The sequence below is a fragment of the Thunnus albacares genome, chromosome 5 (genome assembly GCF_914725855.1).
Source record: "Thunnus albacares chromosome 5, fThuAlb1.1, whole genome shotgun sequence".
Taxonomy (NCBI): Eukaryota; Metazoa; Chordata; class Actinopteri; order Scombriformes; family Scombridae; genus Thunnus; species Thunnus albacares.
Window position 1 is genome coordinate 20604007 of NC_058110.1, and position 16541 is coordinate 20620547.

Here is a 16541-nt window from a genome sequence, read left to right on the forward strand (position 1 = left end):
AATCTGAATGGTGGATAAATGGAAGATTCACTTGTTGACCCCTAGTCGTGTGTATCCATGTATCATGGTCTGCTATGGCCATGAGAGTGTAGCACCCCATTACAGGCATAGTTTTTGATAATAAAACTACTTATCTGACTACTATAAAACAAACAAACAAAGAAAAGGACCACTGGCAATGCTGGATTACCTGTCAAGTTAAGTGAGCAACCTACCTTCTTATGAGCTCCAGGCTTGCAGTGTGTAAACCGTGTTTGATTTATTTGTTGTGTAAATATGTAACACTAAAGCACAATATCAGCTAACATGATAAGGATCTGAAAAGTGGGTCCTGCTTTATATTAGCTAATCTTGAGGCCCCGAATGTTTCTGTGTCACAACATAGTTTTAAGACCTAACTTATTTCAGTTTGGTACGGGCCCCCAGTACAGACCATGTGGGCCTTAATGACCTTTGTATTCAGGAAGGCTTTTTCATCTTAACTCTTATTTTCTTTATGCTGTGTGTTGTATGTTTTAATTCTGTAGCACTTTGAGATTCATGAAAAGTGTGGTACAAATGAAATGTATTATTATGTTATTGTTATTTATATATAACTATATGCGTGTAGTATACTTGCTAGGATTAAATGACAGTACTGAGGGGTCAATAATAGGGGCCAAGCAGCTCCAAATTCTCAAGTTATTCCGGCCATGTCCACTGGATGGCAGGTGAAGCTCTCAGAGAAGGTTCTTTAAGTACAGACTATGGATGTATTATAAGAAGTTGAAGTAGTTCTTATTAAACATCCATGTTGCAGACTGCTGCAGTACAGCCTTCAGCCATCCCTGGAAGCACTGAACACATGGTTGCTAAGCAACACTGGATTACGCGCCAATTTTCCAGAGTGTGACATCTGTAGTGATGTGATTTCATATTTCCAATGTTTACTGTTTGTTAAGTGACCTTGTAGCTACCAAACGCTGAATATGTTAGTCTGAACACAGTGTTACATGAGTTCTTTATGGTAAGTTATGCAAGTTTGTAAATGTTTTTAACTGACAGCAAAGTTAGCCAGCTAGCTAGCTCCCTTCTACCTGGTAAACACTAATTAAGTTGATACCGAGCCATAATTTTATGCTTAATGTTAGCCAAACTGGTAATGCTGCTGCTTGTTTTATTTATTTATCTCTAGGTTACATATAACAAGACTGTTCGGTGTGATAAAGTTAAACCCTGAAGCATAAATCTTTAGGTTAAAGTTACTTGCCTTAACACTTGACTGTACAGCACTGTGTCAGATTTCATGGGAAATACAGTGTGTCCAAACTTTTGACTGGTGCTGTACATATAAATGGAAAGTACTATATTTGCTCTATGGCTCAAAACAGGAAGAGGGCTGCTGTTCTTCACACATAAAATGAAGTGAAACCTTCCCCAGAAACTAGGAGGTGTAATGAAAATGATTAATGGAAAATCACTCTTATTGTGTTTAGCCTCTTTTGAGCCCAAAAAAGTTGATTTAATAGTTGATGGCTCTCTGTGAGCAAACTTTGAGGCCTAAAATGGTCTCCTCCAGGTATCTGTTGATTCCACTGTGTCAACCAATTATTTTTTGGTTTGTGAACAGATAATCTTTCAAGAAGCACTTGAGATCATGCCATCAGTTACAACACAACAGAGTATTCCCAGCTGTTTCATCTGACTGCACGAAGGGCTTTTTTTTTCCCCAGCTGGCTTTGGGACTTCCAATTTCTGCCAAGTGTGTACTTGACATTTTAAGATTGGCAAATAACCTTTATCCATCATCTGTCCTTGACATTGTTTTGTTGTAGAATTTCACTTCATTTGTTGGTCAGTGCAGCACCTTCTTTTCAGATAACAAAATGGATTAGTGAGCTTACTGAGAAAGAGTTTGAATAGTATAATTGGTGGAAGAAATAAATGCACGGGTACATTCTGCATGGCTTGCAGTAGCAGTCCTGACTGGCCACAGCTGTTGTCATTCTCAGAGGCAAGATTTTACAGACACACATTTTAATATGCGTCATGAAATTCACATGGATAACTCACTGACAAGACAGCACTACCATTTAAACATGAGACCATTAGCGGTAGAGTATTGGTTACTTCTGCCAGGTGAAAGATTTTCACAGCAGGTTTAAAAAAAACAAAACAACTTTTTTGCCTTTACTCGGTAGTCAAAAATGCAGAGAGAGGGGTAGAAATTGCAACACAGGTCTGCGGCTGAACTATTAGGGCTGGGCGATATAGCTCAGCCCTATAGTCATAGTCGATGGTGCAACCGAACAACACACCTGTTAAATGATTGGCTGTTTGCATGTCACTCGTAACACTCTCCATTATTAAGGAATATTATAGGCTGTTTATGAGCCAGGGAAGGAGCACGGTTTGTTCATGCAACCAAACTTTACGTATTTGTTACGTGCTTTCATGGTGGTTTGCATTTAATGTATGCAATGAAACTATCAAACATTCTATCGAACAACTGTCATATTGCTATTTATAGAATGTCTATCGCCAGTATATATGGCCCAGGCCTACGAAATATACCTTTCTCACAACAGTCATTTTAACATGCCAAAGCAGGGAAACCACAAGTGTAATCAATGATATTAATAACAACTGTATTCCATTTAGATTAGCCCTGCTGTTGGGCATGCTGGTTCACCAGTATGGCTTACTTGGACACTTAATGGAAAAGAGTCATCATTCATGTTAATAGTTTCACTTGTGCTTTTTCTGCTATGACAAGTCAAAATGTCTGCTGTGAAAATGATCCATGCAGCTATATGGTATGTGTCCTAAACAGCAAGTGCACCAACAGCAGAAATTTTTACTTGTCATAGCAAGAAAAGCACAGGTGGAATTGATAACATTAATGACGACCATACTGGTGAACCACTATACCAGCATCATGAATTTGGAAGAACTAAATGGGAATCAGCCATCACTGATGTTATTAATTGCACCTGTGCTTTTATGCGTATCAAAATGTCTGCTCTGAAAAATGTTTACAGACGGTCTGTCTCTCCCTGGTCTTCTGCCAAAGGGTAACATTAAAGGACAGGTTCACAGTTTTTCCAGTCTGTCTTAAAACAGCAGTTAGGTGCCCATATGAACACTGAAAGAGGTTTTCCTCACTGTAATAATTCCTCATACTGGCTATTAAAAGATCCATTTCAAATGTGCTTTCAATGTAAAAGATGGGGGCTAAAGCTTATATGAGGCTTCCGCAGTCTGAGTTAGTCATATTAAGTGAATATCTGCCACATTTACAGTCTTTTTTGCATCACATTCCCTCTTTGCATTTCTTTGGACAGTGTTTCCCTGTTGAGCTGCAGTGGAGGTACAGTAACAACTTTGGCACCAAAAAGACTGTGATGTTGAAAGATATCTACTTGATTTGACTGATTTGGATGGCTGAAGCTTCACATTAGCTTCAGATAAACGTTTAAATAATTTTTTGCACAGAGAAAGGCTTGTGAATTTTGGCTCCCATCAAGTGCATTATGAAAGGATCTTCTAATGGTCAGTATGAACAGGAGGAATGATTACAGCAAGCCTGACTGTTGTTTAAGAAAGACTTGAAAAATTGTGAACCTGTCCTTTAATGGGTTGACATAAGTGGGCATCTCAGGAGATATGTAGCCTTGCTCCCCCAGTTTAAGGTTACTCATCTCAAGGGCAGAGTTACCTACTTTGGTGTTGTGGGCATGCCCATTTCTACCCCTCTAACCAACACACTGAACAGACATTGATATGAAGCTGTTGTGGCTTTGCTCCCCTGAAGGTGGTGATAAGCATTCAGAGAAAGAAGAGAGAAGAAAAAAAACACTTACCTAAATTTTACAGAAAGTAAAAAGAAAGAAAAGTATTATTATATGTGATTATCATCACAGTGCAGCAATTTTTTTTTTCACTAGGCAACATGACGCAAGTGTGCAATGGTGTGTAGAGGGTCTAGGAAGGTAATAGAGGACAGCATCACAAGACTTAGTCTTGACTAAAAAAAAAGAAGGGTGATTTATTTACATTGTGCAACTAAAAGTGGACATAGCTAAAAAACAAACAAACAAACAATAAACAATTAAACCAAACTAAGCTTAATTTAAGAATACTCTGCAAATTTAAAACATGCTCATGTGCACACAGCTACACAAACATCTTTCTCTACTCCTGTCATGACAAGGCAACAAACAAAAACTCAACCCTTATATGGGTCCTCTAATCTACTGCACAACTAGTTCAGGCAGAACTGTATTTCTCTCAGGGTGTCAGTCTCACAAACCTACATGTGCAAAGTGTAAATGTGCAGTTGTATCTAGTAACTTGAGTCACCTGTTAATCAATAAAGCTGTGGTTATTTAAGTTAAAATCTGCCTAAATTTAAGCATGACCACGACATGGCATCTTTAATCCTCTACTGTCAACTAAGCCTGTAGTTCTGGGTCTGAAAAGTGAAGCCAATGCGGAAGTGCCTTAAACCTGCATTCACTCTAATGGCCATCAGGGGGCGACTCCACTGGCTCCAAAAAGAAGTCAGTTTGTATGGAAGTCTATGAGAAAATGACCCTACTTCTCACTTGATTTATTACCTCAGTAAATAGTTTCCTAATGAGTTTATGGTCTCAATCGTTAGTTTCAAGTCTTCTACAATACAGCATGATGTTCATTTTGTAAATTATGGTCCCATTTAATTTAAATTTGACGATAAAGTCACTACTATGGCGACTACGTTGGTTAGGTTACGTAAACATGGCGGAACCCCATATTGACCGATTACAGGCATAAGCATAGCTGCTGCTTCGGTGTGTTTTCAGTCCATGAAAGTTAATTGTAACATTTTGGTCGCCTAAAAAGTCTTGTTCGGCGTTTGGTTTTACTCAAAGACCTAAGGAGTCGGATGTTACGTTTTTCCGGTTAGTTCATTTTGTTTTGATGGTTTTAAGCCTGTTTTTCGCTAGCCAAAATTAGCAATAGCATTAGCATTATCACAGTTAACCATAGACTGTAAATGCACCGCGCTAACCAAGCTAGCAGCTAGCGTAAGGGTTAGCTCCATCTTCTCGTTCAAATATGATCACTTCTCATCACTTCTGGCTCCAAAAATCCAAGATGGCGACGGTCAAAATGCCAAACTCGAGGCTTCATAACACAAGTTCATAAACCAGTGGGTGACGTTACGGTGGGTACGTCCATTATTTTATCAGCTAAAGTTACGTCAATGCTGTCCCACATACCTACATATGATGACTGTAGTTGTCTGAGATATACACATTAGAGCCACTGTCTACACTTCATTGTTGTCAGAAAAACAAGCTTCTGCTTATGTGAATGACCGTGCCCCTGTCACACTGATTCATTCTGTCTGAAATAAATTCATTTTGTGTGGACCAAAAAATGTAGCTAAAACCCATCAACCTTACAGAATGACCTACAAGACTGCAGTATCCTTCGTGAGTTTTCTGGTTTAAAGAGGCACATTGTTTAGAGCCACAGAACTGGATAAATATGAGCCACCGACTAAAAATGACTCTTACTTCATACCATACCTTTTTAGTACATTTACTCTGTCTTTGATTTTTTTTTTTTACATTATTTATGAAGCTGAACCACATTCTTTGTGACATTCATTTTATGCGTACTGGTTTTTCTCTGACAATAAGACAATCACCAAAGATATTTGTGTTTTGACAATTTGGTGAACCATTCTTGATATAACATTTTTATTTATATATGGGGTCAAATTGCACATGATCCTTGTCACTACAAATTTAAACAGGTAAAATATAACAACCATGCTGTAAGCAACCAAAAGCTGTAAATCCTGTTGACACTGTCTGTTAATTAGTTAAGCAATTAATTTTTATTATATGATCCAAATTGGGTCTCTTATCAGACACTGATTCACTGTTTATTAAACAAAGCACCTTGATTATAGCTGCAACTATTAATCAGTTAATAATTAGTTGAATTAAAATGAATTGCCAGTTATTTTTAAAAATCATTTTGAGTCTTTCCTCTTAGTCTTCTGTGATAGACATCTTTGGTTGGTCAGGACAAAAGATGTTTGAGGAAGTCACCTTGGGCTTTTGGAAACAGTGAATTATATTTTTTTCACCATTTTTGCAACGATTTGCTTCATTGCTATGTCTCACAGTGGAGTTTATGTTGTGTGTTTTGCCTTTTAGGGATCCTTTGAAGTACAGTGACTGAAGCCACGGTGCATTTGTGTCATGTCATCTGACGGGAAGGAGGCTTTTCTCTGCCCAACTTGTTAAAGGAAGACACAAACAAGTAAGAGAAGAAAGGTTAAATTTCTCCATGTGTTTTTCAGTTCCACTCAGTTGCCCATTAGTGTTGTGTAACCACATAAATGTGAGGTGACAGCCGGAGGTATCAGTGATTAATCGTGTGCATGTGACTCAGACAAGGCAGCAGTTTGAACAGGTTGCGTGTATGTGGTTGAGTGTTCCTCGCCATATTTCAGTTTGTCAAAAAAATCATTGACATGTTCCATCCAATTCAAAGAATGTTTAACTGTTTTAAAGGGTTTGATGGGAAAGCAAGTCATGTGTGAATTGTAATTACCCCCTGTTCAAAGTTTGTACATGTTTTGAAAGAAAACAATATGGTTAATATTTCTCCCCTCAATGAACAACCAGTGGTAAGTGCTTGCTCCCAGTTTTTGGATGGTCCTGTTTGTTGAAAGGCTCACGTTTTATCTTAGATTTCTATTTCTAGTAGCACACGGATGGTAAAAATTTCAGATGTTAGTGTCGGATTGCGTGATATTATTCTGTGAGACGATATAAATTTGTCAGCCAATTTGTATTCTTTATATATTTAGTTGTATTGAGCCATTGTGAGCAATGTTGCAAACCAATGAGCAACAGCAATATAGAATTTGTTTTTTACGTAGATTATTCTCAATTGATTTTCTAGAAAATTAACCATATCACAATACTTACCCATATCAACCACTTCTATGTTAGTGTGATAATGACATGAGATTTGATGTTAATGTTAACACATTAACATTAGGAGTCACTGCTTGAACTCACTGACAGTTAAGCACATCTTTCTTGGCTTGTAAACTGGAAAAGTGACCTTGTGATAGGCAAGTTTTATGCATGAGAGTCATTATATTTAATAACATATCAACTTATACTTAGGAATTCCTTATTAGTAAGTGAAAAAATAAGCAAAAAATTGTAGTTATTTAGTGTCCTTGATACATATGTGTTTAGCAAGAGGGAGAGAGATTTTTATTTTAGCATTCACCTGCAATTAATGTAATGAGAAATCTTTTTTTTCTTTACACATCCACATATTGCCTGACTACATTCATCAATAGAACACATTATGATGTGGAAAAAGTGAATGAATGTGAGTGGTTATTGTGTCTTAGAACATGTGTTATAGCTTGAATTAGAGGCTTTTTTTTCCAAGTAGCTGTATGCATTGAAAAAAAAAAAAAAGATTTCAAGCATGGAAGTGGAATTTTTACATGTGGGAGGGAGGATGCAATCAGTAGCATGGGACTCGCAGAGGCCTCCTCGGGTGACAAATTGAAAGTGTCTCGGTCTAGTTTATAGCCCTGATCAGGTCAAACGAAAAATATTGGAGGTCTGGGTGAGGAGACAGGCCCGCCTGGTGCAGATAAATGGACTGATCATTTCTTATTGAGAAACAATTCCTAAAAGGTAGTTTACTGTGTGACTGGGGAAGCGGCGAGCGGAGAGCAGAACACGCACCCACTGCTCCCTCCCTGACCCTTCCTCCACTGCCGGAATTAAATGGATAGAGAGAACGCGCGTTTCTGATGGCACTCCTCCGCCAGAGAGACACTCCATTTGTTATGAAGTAGGGGTTCTGATGAAGTGTAGGGAGCTCCTCTTTCTTTTTTCCCCCCTTTTTTCATCCTTCCTTTCTCAGGCACTACAAGGCCGGCCTTCAGTCTGCTTCACATGAAATGGATGGAAGGAGCCGATTGAATTTTACACTCCCCTGGTCATGATTAATGTGTTTGGTGTGGGGCGTCTTGGCAGTGAAACCCCACTACCACTAGCTGGTGCTCAAACTCCTCCGTGGCTGTAGCTTGATAACTTTGCAGAGGGGTGTTGTGGTGGTGGTGGAGGGGGGTGCCTCTTAAAACGGGGCAGTTTTGTTCAAGAAACCAGTACTCTCATAGCCCACAACCCCTTTAACTCCTCTCCCCTCGTGTTAATAGAAAATCTCTGCTCTTGCCCACTCGCTCGTTATTACTTCTCGGTCAGTTTCTCAGTATGCGCTGTACATAGTGTTACTTGGCAGGCTGTGCTGTAAATGTCAATTTATCACTTAACCCATTGTTAAAGGTTGAGAGGCCTAATAAAAGATGCCAGGTCATGTTAGTGGATTCTTTAACAGATGCTCATAGCGGCGGCTTACTTATTCAGACTTGACGTGTGATAACACCAGATTTACAAGAGTGGATTATTTGTTTTTTATTCATCTGTTTACAACAGGTAAAAAATGTTAACGGCAAAGTTGTGAGAAATGTGTGCAATTTAAGTACGAAACAACACAGAGAATTTCAATAGCTAATGTTTTTACAGGACGTAAACTTCAAATAGACGCAGGAGTTTCACAGTGATAAGATAATTGTGTTGTCCTGTGGATTAGAAAATTAAGACTGTATCATGACCTCAGCCACAGCTGATCCAGACATCTTCAAAGTATCTGGTGATAAGGGACCCACATTTTAATGGCATTAATGGCAGTAAGGCTGGGAGGAACAGACTGGATTTACAGAAGTGCCTTAGATGAGAGATCAATAAAGGGGTAACTGAGTGGATGAGCCAGACTAAGCAGGAATAGGAGCAGGTTTAATTTTGTATAAATAACATGCCGTCTGAGAAGAGAAAGGGAGATAGAGGTAGTGCAGAAACAGTTCGATCCTCCTTTTTAATAATTTGTTTTCTCTGATATCCATTTGCAGTTCATTTAATTTTATCTCAAATGTCCACAACATAATTTTCCCCCATTTTGTTTCAGCCGTAGTCTTGTATCTTAATCACTGCTGTTCATCTATTTCCACATTCATTTCACAATCTACTGTGCTCATATCAAACGTGTTTACGCAGTTATAGTTCAATAGAGGCCCCTTAAGTGGATTGTGTGTTGCCCTGTTGGAACTCCCAGTGCATCCTCCTCCGTAGTCCAAACGCAGCTTCGATCATCAGGACTACAACGGATGATGGATGGAGCTGTCTCCCTCCAGGTTGTCATAGCATCTGTTGCATGGTGCTCACTGTATCCTGCTCTGTCGATGCTTGCGTGCACACAGATAGGTCTCCACCACTGTTTGTGTCCGGGCCGTTTGGTGGGTAATGATGGAAAATGAGAAACACAAACCTACCTTTCAGCACAAACCTCCCATGGTTTGAAATTAGGTATGTGTTACATATTACAGGTAACAAGGTGAACTGATAGGGTTTTTTTGGATAATATTTCCTTAAAAGATGATGATCCAGCAGAATGGCCCCCTTTTAGTCTGACTTAAGCTTACTCTTAACAGAATGGGTGTCTGTGGTTGAACGAGTTAAAGGTGGCAGGTCCATCCTCTACTTAAGTTGGGGGGGGGGGGGGGGGGGGGGGGGGGGGGGGGGGTGAACGTGTTGAGGGAGGTGAGAGGAGATAACTGGAGATAAAAACAATGGGAGAGTGACGAAGGGAGGGATGGCTGAATGAGGGAGAAATCAATAGGAAATCAGTGTTTGGGCAGGGCCTGTCGTTTATCAGGTGACACGGTTAAACAGCGTTAAGGCACTAAAAGTGAGAAAAATACGGGCCATCCCCATGCTGGTATTGATCACAGCGGAATGGGGCGGCAGAAGGCCGAAGCCACTAATAAAATAAGACGTATCTGAGTGGGAATCAGCCAGGGATCGATGTGCACGGTGATCAAGGCCAAAAACATCTTCACTGGGATTTAAGCTTGTTCTGCTGTCCTGTGCCCCCCGAACACACCTCAGTGTGAGCAAAGGTTGGCGTGATGGAAGTGGCGGGGTCACTTAAAGGCCCTTTAGGCTGGACTTGTGGAAGAGAGAGTGTAGGAGATGTATGAATTGGATGAGAGAACTGGAGGAACGAGACCAGGGGGAGAAAACGTGGTCTTTAATTCACACATGCTTTAATTAATTTAAAATGTAACTACTTTTTTCCTGATCTATATTGTAATTTTTATCTGTCTGGTGCAGTGGCGAAATATAATTTAAACTGGTATTCAGATCTTTTATTCATCATGTATTTATTGGGTGTGCCTGTACCACCTTTTTGCACACCTGGATTTATATTATTTGTCAGATTTTTCCCTTTGGTTGCTCTTAATGTGTCAGATTGGATGGGTAGAGTGTGTTCTTCAGGGATTATTATATTTTCAGTTGGTTTCAGATCTGGCTTTGGTTTAATGGACATTCAGAGACTTCTCCCCAAGCATCTCATGGATGTGTCCGCTGTGTGTTTTGGGTCACTGACATTTGAGCAATAGCACCAGTTTGCATGTGCACTCAAGCAGCATTTCGTCAATGACCTCTTTGTGAGTCTTTCCCTCAGTCCTGACCCAGTCCCTGCTCCTGAAACCATGTCCAAACCGAGGTGGCTAAGTTTGCAGACATCTTTTATTTGGACTACCAAATCACACTAAGCTGACTTAAACCTAAAAACCTAAAACTGTGCTTTTCAAATCTGCTCTCAGAGTAGATAAATCTGAAAACACTGGTGTCATGTTTGTAGATAAGGAAAAAATGATGACGTGTAAAAATGCAGTGTTAAGATGGCAACTTTGTCTCTCCTCTTTGACTGGCAGTCAAAATAAATTATTAGTGATGAGGCCTGTCACTAATAATTTAGACTGCCAGTCACACAATACAGGTGTTGTTGTTAACTGTATTTATGTTAGTGATTTGATAGACGGTCTCAGTACAGTAGCAGTTGTTAATGAGAACAACTAAATTGTTTGTTTGGCTATAATGAATGATATCAACCAGCTGATGGTACTTGGTTTTAACCAGAAACTGTACTTTACATTCAGGCCAATGAATCCAAATTTAGGCTCAGACAAGAGAATCGTTTACTCTGAGCCATTTAATTGCGGTTTGTCTAAGTGGGCTGGACTCCTACTTAAGAGGTCTCCTGGAAGTGTAATGCAGGCTGTAATCTGAAGTGTAACTGTTGTTCCAACATTGATTCATTTCCAGTGACAGGGCCCACTATGCTCCTTTACGTGTTAGCAGTCTTTATGACCGCCTTCTGTTCTGACATGCACTGTAAACTCTAACTTTATATAGATAGATGTGGGACTTTCTAAATTATTACCCTAGTTTAACTTGCAACAAGTGTGTTACAATCAATACCTCATGCGTCATCAAACAGGATGCACCTCGGCTCAGTCTGGAGTGACTAGTGTATGAATTCAACTGCAAAACAAAGCATTTCTTTCAGTTTTTATATATTTGAAGTCCCCCTCCAGTCAAAAATGTTTTGTTTATTGTTACCTCAGTTGGATGTTTGAGCGTTTCTGTGCAGAATGATGCATACGCAGTTTGACACTAGAAGGCTGTTTGCACAATCATCTTCTATGAGGGGAAAGTTTCTTTGTGCTCACCTTTTTAAATCTTAGTTTAAGGTGTGTACCTTTGAGCACAATTTGTGACATCACAACTTGTTTGGAGCCAGTCATGGTCCGATATGTAAATTACAAAAGTGTGATGTGGAAACTCGGAGCCTCCAGTGCACAAACACTGAGAATGGACTTTACAGCGAAGTAGTGACAGTAAGACATTTTGCATCTAGTAGTTAAACTTTTGAAATGAAAAATATTTGCATAATAATAGATTCTGGACTTTTTATTGAGGGAGTAGATGTCATTTTAATGATTTTTAACAAGATAATTGAACTTTTTTTGTGGAAAAACTATTAGACACATCATTATTTAAAGTACAGTGTTTTATATACATCTCAAAACATGTCTGGAGGGGATATTTAATTTATATACATTTATAAAATAACCCACATTAATACATGTGTTTAAAATAATATGAACATTAAAACATATTTTCAGTTTTTCATTATGGGATTTTGTGTTAATAGCAGAATTGTTTTGAATTTGAAACAACAAAGATGTGAAAAGTGAAGGGGTCTGTATAGCTACTTCACAACAATTGCTTTTTGAAGTTTTTAGGTATGCCTCATCAACTGTTACTGGTGCTCTGCTGTCAGTGATTGTCAATAACATTGAGGATCCTGCGACATCTCTCACTTTCCATTCCTCTTTATATTCATCTGCCCTCATTTAAAAGCTGCTGTGTTGGTGTCGTCGTGCCAGAGGTTTTGTCTCAAAATGGGCCATAACAGAGTGAAAAAAACTGGAAAATCAGTTGTTGCAGCTGTTAAACATCTGGCAGTAGGCCTTTAATGAGTGTAGCAAGGCATAGGAAAGGAGGGTTTTTAGTGCTATTCCTGTTTCTTACTTCTGTTTTAGCATTAGAGCAGTGGTGTAAATAGGCAGGATATCTCTGTATAGACCAGTTTTCTAACTCCTTCCTAGCTTCTCTCCTGTTTTCTCCTCATTTACTGCACACCAGATGGTGCAAGAAGGAATCTCTGGAACAGATATGATAGCAGAGGTGCTAACAGAGTAGTTGAGGCCCACAGTCCTGAGGGACAGTCATTCCAGTAATTTGAAAATCTCCTCCATTGTTTTGGTATGCTATTAGTACTTTATAAACAGATGTCAGCGGGCTAACTGTCCCCAAGTGTGAATGAGGGCATTGGATGTTCTTTGTCTTTGAACCCCCTCTAGACCGTGTTTGCTGTCTGTACTCAGTATATCTCTCAACATCACACACATAACACTACAAAAACATTCTAGCGGGTAATAGCCACTGGCCAGCTGCTGTAGTTCTTGGAAAGTTCTGGTCGCTGCTGGATGTTCAATCTTTCAGCATGTTGATGTGGGCGCAGCAATGCAATTCACAGGATTTAGAAAGAAGTTTCCTGGCTAGTGTAGTTCAGAAGCGGTGTCAAATGGACAGTGAAGGGCATAAAGAAAAAAAACCTGAATAGTTGAAGAGTTTTTGTTCAGCACACGGAGGTTACATGGGCCATGGGAGACTTACGAGAAACGAAAGGAAACACTGACCACCCAATGACCGCAATTAGCATCAGCTGAGGACAGTGTTTTCTCTTTTATCTTCACATTTCTCTGCGCCCTCCTCATCCTGCAGTATGTTTAACAAGTGCTACAAGTGAGAGGCAACTGAGGAGAGAGCAGAAGTGTGACAAATAGCAGCAGATCATGCAGAAAATGTGCAATGCTAAACATCAGTTAGTGCACATGGGGGAAATGGTGTGTTTGTGCAGTGTTTGCTGTCCAAGGAGTTCTGGTGGGGAAGTTTAAAAAAAACAAAAAACAAAACAGGGTCGCTCTCACAGCTGGGGACTTGCAATTGAATACATGGCTTCATTTTCACAGTTTAAAAAAATTATGTTGAGGAGGGCAGAAAATCTTGCTGGGGTTTTGAGTTTCTTTTGATGTGTCCTGATGACGATTATGAAATCCAATAAAAACTAATTAGGAAATTAGGAGGCAGATCAATAAGGTTTGCTCTGGTGGAGCATGCCGTTTGTGTGTGTGTGTGTGTGTGTGTGTGTGTGTGTGTGTGTGTGTGTGTGTGTGTGTGTGGCGGTCAGTTTCTTGTCGACCCCCTTCTGCTCAGGGAGTGTGTTGCAGCACTGACCTGGCCAAAGCAATTGTTACTGATACTCCTCTGTGGATTCAGTCTGCTCTACCCTCATATGGCTGTAATTTATATTTTGTTGACTGCCGGTTTCTTCGTCCGTGTGTAATCTGATTCTATGGGTTCTCATTTTTGCTAATTCCATCTTTCTAATGTTACACCTAATGTACCCTGAAACCTCTTTATTGCTCTTTATTGCTCCAGCTTTGCTTTACTGACTTAATTTATTTATTTAGAGTTGGTTTGATCACCACAAAAACAAGTGACGTAGTGGTGTTGCATTGACAGGAATGTGATGGAGAGTTGTATGAGGTTTCTGTCTCGCCCTTGCCTTGAAAAATGAATGACTGTGTTCAGATTCTGTATAGAAAACTAGACTAGTTATCATTTTACACTTTCAGCACTTTGACAGTGTGTAAAAAGTTAAATATTCATGAAATTAATATCTGTTTATGACAGCCTTCCAATCTCAGCTACACCAAGTGTATCATAGACCTTTTCATTTCAAACCATAGTGCGAGAAAGATGAGTAACTACAGTAAGACTAGTCTGGACATGAATACAACCATGTTCCAACTGGGAATGGGGTTGAGGGGTATGCTGGTGTTGGAGTAGGGGTTTAGTTTGGGGGTTTATGGGTGAGAGGGTTCAAGCTATGGGCCTGTAGGATAATAAATGAGTTGCCAGGCCAGGCCAGGCCAGGCCAGGCCAGGCCAAGAGGATCGCAGGGTGTATTGGACAGTACCAACCCCTCCCCACTTCTCTCTCCCACACCCCAGTCCTCTCCTTGGCCCTACTCACCGCCCACCGGTCGGTATGGAAACGGGGCCTTATTTAGCGGCCGGACTCGTCCGTGTCCATGGCTGGCGATTTGTCCTTGTCTAATTACGGCTGCTGGCTGCTGCCCGCGCGCACATGACTAATGGAAGGGCCGGGGACGGGGAGGGGCGAGGTTGGGTGCAGGGGGGAGGCAGCGGGGGAGGAGGAAGCAGTGGACGTGTAGACCGGCCGCTGGTGATTTGTGGACCAGGCACTCTGTCATTGCCCTGGACCCATTTGTCTTAAAGAGGAGTCGGGAAGAAGAGGGGTGGAGATGGAGGGGATGGTGGTGGCGGCGGTGGGGGCTCCAGGGCAGAAAATGGTTTACAATGACTCCCATTTTCCAGCACTTTCATCCTTGGCCACAACGGCGTGCATGGTTTGCCAGCGATGGGATGGAATGGGCGGCTGACGTGATGTAGGATATGACAGAAACCTTGACAGCTCGCTGCTGCTATTTCTTTTTAGGGGGTTGGCTTGATGGCCACCCTCCCGTTCCCCTGAGAGCAAGCCTTATCTGTTTTCTCCCTGTCATGTGGTGAGAGCAGAGGCTCTGTAGATTCAATGCTCCACTGTCTGGACTCTAACTTGGAGACCAATTTTATCTCACATGTCTCCGACTATGCACATACATCACCCACAGCTTAGACGTTGGCTGTTGTGTTTTCATTTTTATGTCACCATTCAACGCTCAGCATGTGTAACTTATTCAGAGATGGTTGTGATTATAGATGGTCAATATAATTAAGTAGTAGTAAAGTCCTGTTTGGTAGTAATTGATTAGATGTGTATCAAAGTACATGTTAGGTGCATTTTGTACCAACTCTTCATTCTCTGCTGGCCTTTTTTCCGCATTTCCCTCCAGTTATGTGCAGCTTGCTGAAGCCACCTGCGTCCCTTTTCCACCTGGGGTCCTTATTAGACCCAAGCTTAGGTTTCTTCAGCCGCACAGACAGGAAAGAGCAGTAGTGGGGCAAGAACTACTAACTCTGTATTGATTTTACACAGTTTTTTATCTGCCCCCCTTTGCTCTTTCTCCAGGTCTTTTTAAGTAAATAAACACCAGATTTGTCATGTTTGTCCAGGGAGAGGAGGGGGTCGATGAAGGGGTGGTGGAGACAGGCCAGGCCCAGGCCTTGCGCTGGGTCAGCCATGATTCATTCTGCCATCTCATGGATGGAGGGATTCGGGTAGGATTGTTGAAGGGTGCCTGTGGAGCCTCTCTCTGACCTCCCTCACTCCTGTCCCTCCCCTAACGCTCCTGGGCAGCCCCGGTCCTAAATCACCGGCTGTCATCGTGTTGGCAGAACAATGGTGCAGGGTCTTCTGCTCCATCTCAGTCTCCAGCCGACTGGACACGGTTTCCTCCATCGTTAGTGTGAGCTCGTACCCTCGCTGGTCCTTCCTGGCCCCTGAGCCCCACAGGGCCCAAAGGAGGCTTGAGGTTAGGCTTAGCCTGACGGTCTGATGAGTTGTTGGGCTTTGGGAAGTATTGGTGTGGGGGCAGGGATGAAGACTGGCTCAGTGGTTTTGCCTCATGGATTTTAGTTTGCCTTTTTTCTTGTTCCATATGCAAATAATTTTATTTTGGCATGAGATGAGACTGAGGTTGTGACAGAAGTCTGTTTTGTACAAAGAGAAAATCATATGCATAACTTGAGGGGTCAAGGAAAAGAAAAATCCTAGGAGAGGGCCACATTTACTAAATGAAACTAAGGCTGGAAGGACTTCTTGATTAGTTGATTGACAGAAAATGTATCGTCAACAATTATAATGATTGTTTAATTTATCTAGGAAAAATTAACAGTTGCTGTTTTCTGTTTCTCAAAATGTGAGGATGTGGTGCTTTTCACTCTTTGTAAAGTGAATATCTTTGTGTTGTTGGACTGTTGGTTAGAAAAAACAAATTATTTGAAGATGTCACCTTGGGCTCTT

General features: G+C 40.8%; 1 long non-coding RNA gene across 19 annotated transcripts in view; it reads left to right on the forward strand.

Moving 5' to 3' along the window:
- Positions 1-862: 862 nt before the first annotated feature.
- Positions 863-16541, forward strand: part of LOC122982521 — a 262088-nt gene continuing 246409 nt past the window's right edge. For 17 of the 19 annotated variants that reach the window (XR_006403482.1, XR_006403483.1, XR_006403480.1 and 14 more), the window contains exons 1-2: positions 4670-4922; positions 6195-6300. This is a non-coding gene — a long non-coding RNA (uncharacterized LOC122982521). Of the gene's footprint in view, positions 1007-4669; positions 4923-5146; positions 5189-6194; positions 6301-16541 lie in introns of those variants that run through there. The other 2 variants (XR_006403470.1, XR_006403469.1) reach the window with 2 other exon arrangements.